We start from the raw sequence: 16,026 nt of genomic DNA on the forward strand, positions 1-16,026 counted from the left end.
TCATCATCCCAGATTTAAAGATGAAGAAACTAAGGTTAAGTAATTTGCCTATTGTTATATAGTAAGGGGTGAAGACAGAATTCTAAGAAGGGCAATCTCACTCTAGAAACCACAGTCTTAGTCATTAAATTTGGTGATAATAACCAATAGTGTCTACTTCATGGGGTTTGGGGTTGTGTTTTGGTCAGGATTAAATTAGGTAATTCAGGTGTAATGGCTGATTTTATAGGTCAACTTGACTGAGCCACAGGGTGCTCAGACATTTGGTCAAACATTATTTGGTGTACGTTGGTGAGAATGTTTCTGGATGAGATTAACATTTAAATCAGTAACTGAGTAAAGTAGATTGGCCTCCCTCACCTTCAAACAGTTGGAGGCTGGAACAGAACAAAAAGGCTGACTCTCCCACAGGTAACACGGAATTTCTCCTGCTTGACAGCCTTTGAGCTGGAACATTATTATTTTTTTTCCAGTCTTCAGACTCAACTGAAACATCAGCTCTCTGCAGGTCTCTGGCCTAAGGAAGTTCAGACGAGAACTATACCATTAGCTTTCCCAGGCCTCAAGCCTTTGGACTAATACTGGGGCTATGGAATTGGCTCTCTGGGGCCTCCACCTTGCTGACTGCAGATCTGGGGACTGGTGAGCCTCTACAGTCATGTGAGTCAATTCCTTATAAAACATCTCTTCTCTACAGGTATACATTTTATTAGTTCCATTTCTCTGGAAACATAGTACATAGTTTCTGACACCCAGAAATAGTTAATGAATGTTTCTTAAACTGCTTTCCCAAAAAAAGCCAACAAGAAAAGAATCATAGGATGAAAAAGCCCCCTTCAGTAAGAGCAAAGATAGGTCCAGATGAGGAGGATAATGTTCTGTGGGCACCGGGCTCTTAAGAGAGGAGCAGCGGTAGGGGCAAATTTTGAAACACAATCTGCAGCTAGGTCAGATGATAATCTTGTTTATGTGAAATAAGAGATGGTAGGAAAACCAGGTTGATCCAGATATCAAGAAGAAAAGCCACTTTCATCTTCCACTACTCTAACTGGAAGGGAATCTTGGTTCCTTACCATGGTAGCAAGCTGACTAGAAATACAGATGTGATCTTTCCCTTTGAAAAGTAACAGGTTATGGGGAAGGTGAAGGAATTTATAAAAAAGGTCAATTTTGTTTAGTGCCTTACTGTGTACTACTTCAGCCAATTCAACTCTTATCACCCAGGTTGGAGTGCACTGGCACAATCTTGTCTCACTGCAAGCTCCACCTCCCAGATTCAAGTGATTCTCATGACTCAGCCTCCCGAGTAGCTGGGGTTACAGACGCATGCCACCACGCCTGGCTAACTTTGTATTTTTGGTAGAGATGGGGTCTCACAATGTTGGCCAGGCTGGTCTCAAACTCCTGGCCTCAAGTGATCCACTTGCCTCAGCCTCTCAAAGTGCTGGGATTACAGGCGTGAGCCACCACATCTGGCCCCAATCGAACTCTTACATATATACTTTGTTTCCAGCTATAAACCATAGGGGGTAAAAAGACTTCTCTATGGAACAGGTTAGGTCCCTGAAGTTTTCAGGTCTAAACATGCTGGAGATGGCAATTAAGGTTTGCTAATATATGCGAGTTACATTAATATCTTTGAAATACCCATTCAATTACCCCAGCTCATCACCTATTAGACACCCTCTCTGTCAAATCTCTTCTGAATAACTTTGTTTAGTTAGGTTTGGGGCCAGTATCGTAACTTCACGTAGTTTGTACAGGAAGAAAATAAGTGAGCTTTACTCTGGATCTCAGGGAACATGTGTTTCTCCCATAATCTAAGCTAAAAAACAAGGAAGCTGCAACAGCTGGGACAAGAAGGAAAAGCCAATTTGATTTTTAAAGAAAATAGAAAATAAAAGCAATTTGTCCAATTCCAATGTGTGGTATCTATGCTGATTTTTCTCAAGGAAAAATGCTTATCATTGCCAAAATCCCTAAAGTAACCACAGCTGACACACTTCTCAGCATCAGAGCACTTGGCAACTGACAATAAGACCTGCTCCTTCCCCAAGCAGATAAAAAGGAACTCCCCAAACAAAACCAATAGCTTTTCTGTACGCTGAGTCTCCCTTCATGTCTTCTGAGCACAGTATATTGTCCTGTGTAATTGGAGGTTCATGTAGCACACTGATTTTACCCAAAGCATCAAAACTAATATAATTAATTTATATAATCTGCTACTTACACTGACTATAGAACTTACCTTCACTACCTACTCAAATGTCTGCTGCTTATGTATACATATGATTGCACAAATGTCTAAGGAGTACTGTCAATAAACAGAAATGTAAGTCTGCTAAAAATGCTTAAATATACAAAGAAATGCAAATATAAGCTCTCTACCACACACAGGATCTTTGTTTATACCACTTGCACATGATCAATGGAAGAGGACATTCAAAACACTTTTGAATAAAAAAATTATCATCTTGCATTAGCTTGTATCAATAGAATCCTTCAAAGTATTTTTGTTCATAATAAAATGTGTATAAGTTGGTTTGATTATTTTTTACTCTTATCATGGCAACTCAATATAATAATACCGTGCAGGTGGAAGAGGGAAGAGGGGAAAGGAGAGAAGCTGCAAATAACCAGTTTAATTACCCTAATGGTCATTTTTTTTTTTTGCAGGAAAAAGGTTCCATATGATAAGAATGTTTGTTCTGATCAAGTATCTTTGCTCTATAAAGGCTTTATGAATCTTCCTTCAATGTGAAGCTAAGCTGCTTCTGAGGAGCTACTGGCACCTCCTCATTTTTTCTAGAGGTGTCCATGTTCTAAAAATCTCTAATGATCACAACTTAGAAGGTTCCTGAAGCTACATAAATGTCAAAAGAAATGATAGATTTACATTTCTCCAATTTCTGCATTTGTTATATAGCATAAATTCATGATAGAAAAAAAACGATCTTCAAAACTGCTTAGAAGCTAGCTCAAAATCTTGCTTTAAGTCTACTCAACCCAAACCAAGTTCTGCTAATGTATACCCTTAAGATTTGTGGTAGTTTTTTATTTCCAATATCAAAATAGTCTTTTATTAAGTCTCCTTCACATCATATTTTTTCTTGACTACTAAGTCAGGTCTACATTTGTTGCTTCTATGTTTTTGACATCATGGAAGAATCTGGAGCAGTGGTACATTTGGCTATTCAGAGATATTTTATTCATTTAAAATGTGTGATTACTAAGGGGTTTAATCTAGTAATACTAGATTAAGTACTGTCAAATACCATAGGAAAAAATTCATTAGACTTAAGGTGTTTCCTCTTAAGTAGACATAGAAAGCCAAATTTCAAAGCCTACCATGTTAATAACAAATACTTACTTTTATATTTTCACCAAAAAACAAGCCTATTTCCTTATCTAAGTTCTGTGCAAGTCTTTCTAATTTTCTCACAATAAACTATATGTGTGAAATACCATCAGTGCTATCACCAATATTTATTCCTGATGGCCACAGCTTTTCTAATCTTTGTGTAGCCATATGCTTAAAGTTACATAGCCCACTTGGAATTCCTTTCTTACAAACAAATAGCAGAAATGTAAGTTTATGAAGTATGCATTCCTTTTTTAATGCCAAAAATTAAAACAGAGGAAAATTTCTAAAATGGACCTGTGACGATACATAAAATCTATCTGATAAAAAGTGTGTAATTAGTCACAAAATCTTCACACATCCTTGAAATCTCAGAAGTAGGGTGGTACAAAGTTCCCACACATCAATTAACGCGTGTACACATATGTCATTGGCGATAGGTCAGTCTCACAGAGAATAATTTCATGATGCCAAAACTATCCTACCTGAACTTTAATTCCTGAATAACAATGTTGGCTAATAGTGTTTTACTGGATATTGTCTTACTTGCTAACATTTCTTATGGGGATCTTGATTAATTGGCTACCTAATCCCCAAAGATTAGTCCAGAAAATAATAATGCCTGAAAAGTAGAGGTCTTTTCTCTCACCTATGCACAAATTTGTCATAGTTAATATGAAATTACTTTGTTCATCTGACCCCTAACAAGTAAAAACGCATGAACTAAGATCAGTGTGTAGGTTAAATGCACAAGAAATTAGGGCCATCTTGAGGGGACTGTTGTCTGGTATGAATCACATACTAGTTGGCCATTCTCCCTCCACTCCGATATTTTACGGGGTTATACTTAATACCAAGAACAAGTGATTAATGGAGCATTAATCACAGAAGTCTACTGACTATAAAGAACTGAAAATTCTGAGCCTTGCTTCATCACTGTGTTGTATTGGTGATGGTGCTGGGAATGTGCGAACAAAGTTGCAGCACAGGTAATCCCTAGTTGATCCAAAGAAATAGCAGCCAAACAGAAACACACACACACACACACACACACACACACACACACACACACCTCAATATATATTAAAAATTCAGATTTTCTTTCAGTTTCTCAAGAAAATACCAAGAAGAGTAAGAGAGAAAATCTCTGTTCTTAGTCTTGGCCACTTTATTCTCCACATGGACAACCACTGGGCATCAAAAATCTCTCTCTACCCTGACTTTCACCTCTAAGTCTTTTCTCCATCCCATCTATCCCTTATGGGTACTTTTCTTTCCTCCCTCCTCATTTTTCCTTCTATCTCTAGCCCCTTGCTTTTACCCAAGTAAAATTTTGTCACTTTCGAGTCCCCCTCCCCTGTGATCACTTTTCCAGTTCTATTTTTCATTCCCCTGATTTCACACTACCCAAATTTTGACATCTAGCTGGCATGAAGAGAGTTCTTAGAAGAAATGCAAGAGAATGAGAAGAACAAGTCTCTTCTGTGATAAAAGAAAGGAGAAGGCTATGATTATTGACATGAAATTAATCTTGTCCCAACCACAGACATGTACACCTCAAAGCTTTGTAAACCACTGGCAAATACCCTCTTATTATCTACCCTGTCCTATCTCCCCTTTCATTTAATGTTTTGGTTAGTTACCCATCATAGGAGTTAACTTCCAAAATACAGGGTAGACAAATCAGGGCAATCTATGATCTCTTTAGGTCCATGGATCGATGTTCACCCCCAAATGCAGAGCTCTGCCAAATACATCTTTCAGTATCTCTGCCTTCTTAGATAGCCTAAGTTATAACTCTGCTTTTACTTTTAGAGGCCCCTTTTGCCTTTTTCTGGCCAGAACAATATTGTTCTTATATGTCTTCCTTTTTATCTTCCCAAATGCCCTAACACCAGCTTAGGCTAAATGTGCTACTGGTATAAAATGTATCTTTTTCCTTAAAAAACACCAATTATTCTCAAGCTCCGGGATCCAAAGCATCTGGAATAGGGGCCCTCTTCAATAATAATCAGTGAGTGAGTAATCTTAAAAGATATGTGGTTTAGGAAGATGAAGTTCACTATTTAAGGTCACAAATCAAGTGTGGAGTAGAGTTGCAACCCAGATCCAGACATTCTTTCTGACATGATCTCTCATTATCTTTTTTCTTGTATTCATTGGTTGCTAAATCTATTTCTTCTTCATAAAAAAAGCTAATGATCATATTATTGCAACACCATACTCTCTATACCACAACTATATATACTTACTTTAGAAAGCTAAGATTATTCATGTAAGACTAAACAACACATAGGCCCTTCATAATATGCTCCTAATCTTCCCTTCTTGTCTTTCTGTCTGTCTCCTGGTCCCAGTTCCTCCCGACTTTATGTATGCCTGAGTCTTTTCATGATCTTCTCTCTGCCTAGAGTTTATTTTCACTTCCTGCCAGGAAAAAAAAATAAGTACCCTTTTTAAATAAGCAAACTCAAATATTATTTGCTCCATAAAGCCTTCCCAATATCTATTCCATAAGCCTTTTCCAACATCTCCACTTTCCTACTAACAGATCATATATCCTGTTGCTTTAAAATTCCACTGAGAGATCATATATCCTACTGCTTTCAAATTCTTTCTCCTTGCTAGATTGTGAGATGCTTACTGGCAGAATCCATGCTAGATACTGGGAACACAAGGATTAAAACCACAGCCCTTGTACTCAAGAGGTTTCCAGTACACTAGCAAGTAAAAAATATAAACAATTATGGTACAGGTCTGATGTAGAAAACATATTTCTATTTAACTGACTTGAATTACAGTTGCACACATTTTGTGTTGTAACCAAGATTATATTACATATGATGAATAATTTAAGTAACCAAAAGTTGACTCAGGTTGAGTAGAGAAGTAAAAGCACATACAAAAGAGAACAGGAAGAAATAAAACTGTAAAGATGGAATGGGAGAGAAGATACTGAGTTAACTGAAGTATTGGCTTAATGCAGAAAGAAGATGTTTGAGGAAAGGAAGTTGAATTAGTTGAAGACATTTTTGGTAACAAGAGTCACGAAGGTTACAGTTGCCAGAAGTGAAAAAAAAAGGACTGATTATGGAGTATTTATTAAATACTCATACTCACTGTTTGAAGTAGAAACTAAGAGGAATCAGAGGATCAAAGTGGTTGGTTATGACTTGCTCAGCTAGTAACTGCAAGTGCCAAAATTCAAACTGTGGAATATTTCAAAGTCCGCCCTTTCTACATTCAATTTTGGCCTAAATCCAAGGAGGTAGTGTCCACAGAATTAGCTAGAAATTACTTATTTCCTAAAAGATCAAAGTCCCAAAAAACTCTGTATGATCCCAAGGCTGCTCATATGGTAATAGTGGATACATTTCACTTTATAGTCTAATCAACTAATCGACTTCAGGACAGCAAATATGAATGACATGAAGGTGCCTTGGGAACCATCAAGTCCTACCTCTTATTTTGAGACTAAATGAAGACACTGAGGCCCAGCAGTTGAATCATATAGATTGTTAAAAGAAGTTCTGAGAAGAAATGAAATACAAAAGCTTGGTTTCTAAGACTGAATATCATGAGAAACTATCATGTTGTCCTGTGTGAGTGAGCTCCACGATGCCAGGTATCTTGTCTCTTTTTTGGTCAATAGTATCTCAGTACCTAGGAGAGTTTATGGTACTATAACTAGCACATAGTGAACACCTAAAAAAAAACAGGTGCTCAAATAACATGGTTTAGTGAAGGAATTAATGGGTTCATATATGGAAATGTGTGTAAAGTGGGTGCAAGCATGCAATTAAATGGAAAACTGGTCATAATTAGTTAGATGTTACTAAATTTATTTTTATTTGCCATTTGGATCACATGATTTTCTCCTTTAAACATCCCAGTGACATTATAAATGCTTTATGTAGCAAGGTCTTTGTCTTCAAATGCCTTCACCAGGAATTAAGAGTTTAGTATACTGTCAATGAATAGAATTTACAAAGTACCCTTTGGGCAGAATCATTAAGGAATTAAGGGAAGTTTTTAAACATATTGAGAAATAACTCAAAAGATTCTGAAAATAAAGGATAATATGAATATTTCATCCTTATCTTAGTTTTGGGGGGTGGGGAACACAGAAGCAGTATTTCATTTCTAAAACCATGTTTCCATGAAGCTGAGCAGAAGGACTGCTTATAACATAATTTTCCAGCCAAATTCCCAAAGGGCCCCCAACAGGCTTTCTCAATTTGTGGGCGCTGTCCTCTAACAATCTATTTCTTTCCAGACTCTCCTTGGAAACCAAAGATTTATGTCATTCTCTTCATATTTTAAAATGAAATTGTTCCAGGTTAAAGAAATTATGAAAACTGAAAGCCTGTCTTTATCCAAGAACCAACACCGCCTGGACAAATAACTTATGAATACACCTTATTCTGGAGGTATCATCAATGCCTTTGCCTCTGTAGCACCCTTACCATTAATTGGACATTTCCAGAAATCAAGATCACTTCAGGCATTTGTGAAGATGAGCTGTGCTTACACATAGGCTTAAAAAGAAAAGGTAAATAAATACTCTGTCAGGTTGTATAGGGGGAAGCAGACCCTCCCTTTTATAAATAACGTATACATTTGCTTAAACTCCAGAGTAAAGGAAAAGTCTCATGGACTGAAAACATTTTTTAAAAAATGAATATTCACTAAGCAATCCTGAAATGCTTTCTGCTCTCTGAATACATTCAAACAAGTAGGTATCACAGCATTTCATTGATAGCTTATCAAACCACAGAACAGAACAGGAGGACAAAATACAAAGGGCATTCTTAAGGGAGCACCATCATGATTGTTCTGTAAAAACATATGAACATATTGCTATAAACTCATCTTCACAGGAAGTCACCCAGCTTAATAAGCACAGACCTGCAAGTTAATATTAAAATTCACTTTGATTTCAGCAGCAGCAAAGCTGATCCAACTAGGAGCTATTACATAAAACCCTTATTGTCATATTCGTCATCAGCACTCTCAATAGAGACCACTGCCAGCACCAAGAAGCCAACTCTCAGTTCACCTCAGGAAACAGGCTACACAGATGACCGTCCCAATAACAATGCAGCAGTGAGATGGCCCTGTTTATTTTATCAGAATGGCACTCCCTTAATTTTTCAATTCTCTTTATTGATGTCCTTTTTCATGTATAGGTCTATTAGATTCTACTTCCTTTACTGTCCTCCCAGGAATTGGTGCTTGCCAACTACAATAAGTTGTTTTGACAACTTGTCTAGCTATACAATACTCTGTTTCTTTCCCTCTGCAGTCTTTTTGGCTTCAAATGAGTGCCTTCAAAATATAGCAGAGACTATCCAACCAAACTATGCTACAAGGGAGAAGAGCTTTCTATGTGTAAGCAATGTCCTGCCCAAACTACAGTCTTTCATGTGCTCCCAGTCCTCTTTCTTTTCCTATTTATTTTTATGGATAAATCCCCCTTGCTATCTTGTCTACTCCTATCTTAATAAGGAATGACTGCCGTGACTACCCCCATCTAGCTATGCCATTCACCGCCAGCACCTCTGCTCTCCTCATGTGCTTCAAGAAGAACTGATTAGCACTTTGCATAATTAACCTGATTAGCACTGTGCATAATCAAACTGATTAGCACTTTGCATAATTAAAAAGAAATAATAATAATAACAATAATAAGCACTAAGTAATATCAAAAGCTGTTAGTCCCACAGCCCTTTGGTTACCTCCAAGATTAGTTCAGTGCAGCATATTTTGCACCTTCACATTGAAATCTTTTCTTTAACTCAAAAGTCAAGAAAATAAATTAAAATACTTGCAATCCACAGACTCATTATGGTTTTCATATCCATACCAGTTGCCAAAATAATCAGTTTCTTATCCATACACATCTCCATCAGTTTGGGTCTTACATATTTTACCCATGTTAAAATGGAGAAAATTGACATATAAAACCAAATCAATAAAAAATATTTAGAATAAAATTAGAAAACAAGATATATGATGCTTATAGAAGCATATAGAGAGTTATATAGAACTATATACTATAGAATTATAACTATATAGAGAACTATATATATATATATAGAACTATAACTGTATAGTATATAGTTCAACTCTCTCGTGTTGCTTCTGGGTGACAAGGAGGGACGTGGAAAGAACTGGACAACCTATCAGGAAAACCTGGCTATGACATTTAATGGTTAAGTGATTTCACTTTTTGGAACCTCAGTTCCCTCATCTGCAAAATTAAAATAATAACATCAATTCTGCTACCTCAATAGTTGTAATTAAAATAATAATTTAGGAAGGTGCTTTGTGAACTGTAAGACACTTTACATGCATGAGGTATTCCATTCTAGGTCTCTAAATCTCCTAACCCCTAAATTTTATTTCACACCATGGACAATATTATACACTATGAATAATAAATTTTAGGCTTGGTGCACTGGCTCACACCTCTAACACCAGCACTTTGGGAGGCCAAAGCAGGAAGATCACTTGAGGTCAGGAGTTCAAGACCAGCCTGGGCAAAATAACGAGTTCCCCATCTCTACAAAACTTTTAAAAAAATTAGCGGGGTTTGTTGGCATCCACCTGTAGTTTGTTTCTTTTCTAAATTTTTTATTCTCATAAGTTATTGGGGAACAGGTGGTGTTTGGTTACATGAGTAAATTCTTTAGTGGTGATTTGTGAGATTTTGGTGCACCCATCACTTGAGCAGTATACACCACACACAATTTGTAGTCTTTTATCCCTCACATCCTTTCCCCCTGAGTCCCCAAAGTCCATTGTGTCATTCTTATGCCTTTGCATCCTCATACTCAGCAGGCTGAGGCAGAAGGATCGCTTGAGCCTAACAGTTCAAGGTTGCAGTAAGCTAAGAAGGTGCCACCACACTCCTGTCTGGGAAACAGAGCAACACCCCGTCTCTAAAAAAATAAGATAAAATAAAAATTATATTTATAATGCATTATAATTAAAAAGTTATAAAGTCCTGTTGCATGCTTTGCCTTATGTCTTATTCAGGGCTGAATGTGACTAAAATTTTGACTTGGAGTTAAAACTGGACTCTAGTAATTACTGTTTCCATCACAGCTCTCATTTGTGTTTCTGCGGAGGTTAAAATCAAGCTGTTGCTGGAAATTCACAAGAGAGCAGAAGAAAATCTAGTACATTACTATTAATTTGGGACTACAACATAGAGAATTCTGCAACTCTGCTTTTCTCCACCCCACCATAGCCAACCATCTGTTCCTTACCAACTTCGAGGCTTAGTTCAGTTCCACTTTCCTCCAAGAAACCATGTATGATACTCATAGGTTGGAAATTCTTTCTCTCTCATTCTTCCATAATATTTTATCTCATGCTTCCATAGTACAGTGTACTATGTATTAAATATGTGTATATTTATATTTATCTGATACCTTTAGTAGATTAGTTGCTCCTAAAGAAACTATGCTGCCTATTCATCTTTGCTCCAGAAATAGCTGCCACAATAAATAATGTAGTGTTGAACACTCAACACCTTTGTTACAGTTGATTTAAGGAAACTGGATGGTAAAATATTTTTTTCACCAGGCATTTACCGTATAATTGTTAAATGTAAGCATGAGAAATTGTTTCAATAACTATATGCTAAAGAATAGAAAGGTGTTTGACATACCCATAACTACTTAACCATTAAAACCAATCATTCACTTATTAAAAATAGATATGAGTGCTAGTAAACACTAGGCATTGTGCTAAACACTGAATATAGCATTGATAAGGTTTAAAAGGAACTGTTGGTTCCTCTCAAGGAGCTTATAGTCTAGGTATCTTTTAAGAAGCTCATATTAGAGAGACTGGAGTGGAGTAGTGTGGAAAGGAAACCTTAAAATAGCAAGATACACACCACGGAGCCACTAAGCCTCTATCAACCTACAGGAAAGGAACCCAAATAAGCAGTCAGTGTTCTTCGGCAAATCATTCATTTTACAATTCATTTAATTCAAGAAGGAAAATGCTGCTGTGGAGATTATTCAAGTCCAAATGTTCCTGGTGAAGGTGCTTCCAGTAATTCTGGGAAAGAAGCCAATCCCCTAGTTTTAAATGTAAATATTTTTAAAACACACACATATATATAAGCACAAAGGAAAGGTCAGGAAGACGTAAGTCTTTTAAAAATCTATTTTAATAAATTTTTCTGTAACTGTCCACAAAAGTTTGGGCTTTTTTGTAGCCTTACATTTTCTTTTACACAATACACCTGCTTTTTTTCCCTAAACTAAATATTTCTTCCATCTAATGACTCTCTTTATTAGACAGCATCTAATTTGCATACATTTACATACAATTTAACTGCTAGCTTGTGAGAACAAAGAAATGGCTCTGTATTGTACTGAAGGACAATACTCAGTAAAGGAAGGTATAAAAACCAACCAGCTTGGTGACTGTGTAGGCTCTTTGTTTCAGATATACCAGGCTCCCTCTCTCTCTTTTAACATACCATTTAAAAGGGGTAAAAATTATTTCATCAAACAACGAAAAAAAGAAACAGCCCTACTTTGTTTAACTGTCCATTTCCTCTCCAGCTTAGTTACTACAATTCAGGGGTCCAAGTTCCCTGAATCTACTACAATTTCCTCTATTATATTTGATAGATTTAATCCCTTTATCTATTTTTGTTTCATGTCTCATTCCTAAAACAACCTGGGATTCCACTGTGATAAAGCTCTGTTCTGATGCTAATTTGTGCTGCCATCGGCCTTGTCCCCAAGCAGGCAGGGTAGAATATGGCATCATGCTCTCCAGTGAACAATGCATACACTTACCCTTAACAGGTTAATAGATTTTATTGAGACTTTAGGTCTTTATCATATGAACCAGCTCTTCAAAAAGAAATGGTTTTCAGCATCTACTGGAGAGATGATGGAAAAGAAGACTTGAATATAGGGAGGGAAATGGTAAAAGAGATGTTAGGGGTAAAAGAGTACTTGAGTCAAATGTTTCTCCACTCAGCAATGCTATCCCTTTGTAAGTCTCCAAACCCGCATGACTCTTGGAGAATTAAAAAAAAAAAAAGAACTGAAAACCAGGGACCCTTGACTCTCCTTTGAAAGTAAATTCACATACTCTGTGACACAGGGTGAGTCACTATGACTCTTCTCTCTGTAGCTCTCATCCTTGACACATGGAAAAGGAGATTATGGAAAGCAATCTTTCCATAATCTTTCCATAAAGAGGTTTGTTCAGCGTTTTGTAAATATTAACTATTGAAAACACACAAAATAACTAATAAAGCTGCGGTCACAACCAACCGAAAATAAACACTAGGTGCATTCAAGTTTCTGAAATGCCACATCTAAAATATCACACAAAAAAGAAATATGGTATACAAAAATGCTTCAAGATTATAACAAGCTATACAAATGTAAAGCAGGACATAAGGGCAAACTGAAAATTTTAAAGCCAGGTACGAATTGGTACCAAAGGCTCGATAGAATTACCATCCATATCTGGGTGCTGCAAATGGTCATGGGAGATGCATTTCCTTGGACATATAATTAACATTATTAATTTGGCCTATTTTCTGCATCTGATAATGCATATTTACAATTTTAGTGACCCAAGGAAGTGTGAACTTGTCAGTGATAAGTGAAGAAATTCTACCAATCTGTGGGGCTGCAGAATGCCCACATAATTTGGAACCTTTAGCAGCCAAACAGATTGCACAATCTCAACTAGCGATCTTGAAGCATGTCTGATTTTCCACCTGGTGAGAAGAAGCCTGAGTTATCGGGACCATATGAGTGCTGGAGTGCTGGCATAGACCAACTCTGCCAACTTGTTAACCCATAAACAATTATGAATAATGATCAAAAGAGCACTTAAAAGAAATAGTTAGACACTGCACTTAAACAAAATCCTCAGTAGTGACTAAAATCTAGTCACTAGAAGGAGTAGTCAGGAAGTTGTTGATCCTCCAAAAACCATGGCTTAGTTCTAAAAACAGCCTTAAATTGCAGAGAACCTGACCCCGACCTTCAAATCCCTTGCTCCATGAGGAAATGAGACCACCGTCTCCTGAGTGCTGTAGTGTCTGTTCTTTCAGAGACTGTTAGTAAGTTTTACAACACAATTCCTGTTTCTAAGGCTCATTAGATCTTTCTTCTTTATACAGATTTGAGATAGTACTTGTTTTCGTGTGATAGAATTATCTGTTGATATCCGACATCAGACCTATTTTCTACACTCTAACATATTAAATTCTGCCTTGTTTGTTTCTAAAGCACCTCTTAATACCAACTCAGCCAACATCACCTGTGCTGGAGGTGGTTAAGATCCACCTCCCCAATGCATGTTACCACGGTGACAAAGTAGTGACCTAATTTACACACACCTGCTGGGTTAATTGGGCCAAAATGAAAGATGATATATATGCTCAAAATCCAAAACTGATTTTTTTCCTCAAAATGAAATATTTGATTTTTTAAAAATTAGCAGTTTCTAAAGCTAAGTAACATACTCCAGGTGTGCATTTGCCAGTTAATGTACCCTGAATGTTTCATGACACTTGAGAGGCAAAATATATTGAGTGATGAATACAAATCTTTCATGTATTTTCTGTGTGCAATGATTAGTATGAGTAAGTGGTCTCGATCACTGAACGTGATTGAAGGGTCAGGCCACTGCCTTAAAGCAAACAAGGACATCTCAACTGTGCCAAGTTAGCACACAGAGTCTGGGCCGCCTTTGAAAATGCAAGTTTGCTTTGGAGAAAGCTGTTCTCCATAGCCTGAGGCAGCCTGCAACATCTCTTAGACAAAAACATCACTTACCTCTGCTTGACCTCTTCCCACCTCTGTGTATTCATTCTTGCCAGACCACTGAGAGTTTTTCTTTGAACCATATTAAGTTTTATGCCAAGAACTGATGAGGATATGAACAAATAGATACTTTCAGATACTGCTGGGACAGACACAGCAATGTGTAAATGGTATAGCTAAATGTATCAAAACCTCTAAAATACATATATCTTTGACTCAATTATTATACTTAAGTATTTACCTGGTGACATAATCAGGGATGTTTATACTGTCACAATAATATTCATCGTAATTTATGTTTACTAGAGAAAAATTGGAAGCATGGACAAAAATAAGAGATTGGCTAGGTAAATTATAACACATCCATTGTATGGAATACTATATAATCAATAAAAAAAGTCATGTCACAAAAAATATTGACAGAAACAAATATTCATAATATATTGCTAGTTGAAAAATCTGAATCATAACCTTGCATAATCCTATGTTGTTACATGCATACATACATATATACACCAAAATACTAATAACTTTTTCTTTAAGTGGTAATAGTAATATCAATGGCAATTTTCTTGTCTGCTTTCTGTCCTTTTGTGTTTACCAAATAGTTTTACATTGATAGTGTACTACTTTTAGAAGAGAAACATAACTATTATATTAAAAATAAAAGGAAGAGTAGGAAAAAAGTTTAATGACATTTCCTAATCCCTCTCTCCTAGTTATATTTCACATTTCACCTATACTTACTTCTCTCCTTGTCAACTACAGATATAAATATAATAGATGTTAAATTGGACAATGCTCTTTTATTGCTGAATACTCAACTTTTCTAGCTCAATGGATCTTTCACTTATTTACAACCCTTAGAAAGAGTCTCCAATCTGCTTTTTATGCTTACAAAAACCATGTGAAATAATTGCCTTTTAATAACAATGATTACTTGAAGTGAACTTTTCAAGGTACAAATAAATCTATTTATCACTAAGCTATTGTATCCCGCTTAAATTACAACTTTCACATTTTGATTTCATTTGTACAGATACAGGGTCTTACTGATAAGTAAGTGCTTTGCTAAGTAAGTAAAATTAATATTACCATATGAACTGGATTTGCTGTTAAAAGTATCTCACTAGGGGTTTGATTTATTCTATGATGGTTTCACTGATTTAATCATTGCTTAAATTAGCAAAATATAATTATATATTTTTATAAACAAGATGTTTTCTTGGGATTTTCCTATATCACCAAGAATAGACATCAGGGATTGATAAGTAATAAAAAATGTCAAATTTTAAATTACATTTCTCGGTCTAATACACTTTCTTTTTACCTTAGTGATGATCGCTGCCTTCCTAAAAAGTTCACAAAGTTTCAGAAAAATCTAAAATTCACAGGAATTCAAAGAATTAAAAAATTGATGCTCTTATTTCAAGTGATAAAATTAAACTTTATTTTCACTCTCAAAAATAAGTTTTGGTTGAATCAAAGATGTAAATATTATGAGGCTAAATCATAAATGTGCTAGAAGAAAATCTGAGTAATTTTTTTGGTGTAAGAATTTTTCTAAGCCATAAAGGAAATGATTGAAAAATGAGTGGTCACTTCAGCAGCACATATACTAAAATTGGAAATGACTGAAAAATGAAACTACATAAAACAATTTTCTACACATACAAAACTCAAAAAGCAAATTAAAAACCAAGAAATATGTTTAACACATACTACAGGAAATTTATTTTTCATAATATACAGAGGCTATACAAACCAATAAAACATTTTTAAAAAGTCAGTAGAAAAATATAGAAAAGTATTACAGCCAATTCACAAAAAAAGTAAAAAAAG

At 35.9% G+C, this 16,026-nt stretch overlaps 1 protein-coding gene and 1 long non-coding RNA gene across 3 annotated transcripts in view; one reads left to right on the forward strand and one right to left on the reverse strand.

The window, feature by feature from the left end:
- ZBTB20 (zinc finger and BTB domain containing 20) overlaps window positions 1–16,026 on the reverse strand; it is an 816,082-nt gene that overhangs the window by 537,354 nt on the left and 262,702 nt on the right. The window lies entirely within an intron of this gene.
- Window positions 6,823–10,370, forward strand: LOC105510709. The gene is made up of 3 exons (XR_001001597.1): window positions 6,823–6,986; window positions 7,701–7,913; window positions 10,202–10,370. It is a non-coding gene; the product is annotated as an uncharacterized LOC105510709 (long non-coding RNA).

This window comes from Colobus angolensis, unplaced genomic scaffold (genome assembly GCF_000951035.1).
Source record: "Colobus angolensis palliatus isolate OR3802 unplaced genomic scaffold, Cang.pa_1.0 Scaffold190, whole genome shotgun sequence".
In the NCBI taxonomy this organism is placed as follows: domain Eukaryota; kingdom Metazoa; phylum Chordata; class Mammalia; order Primates; family Cercopithecidae; genus Colobus; species Colobus angolensis.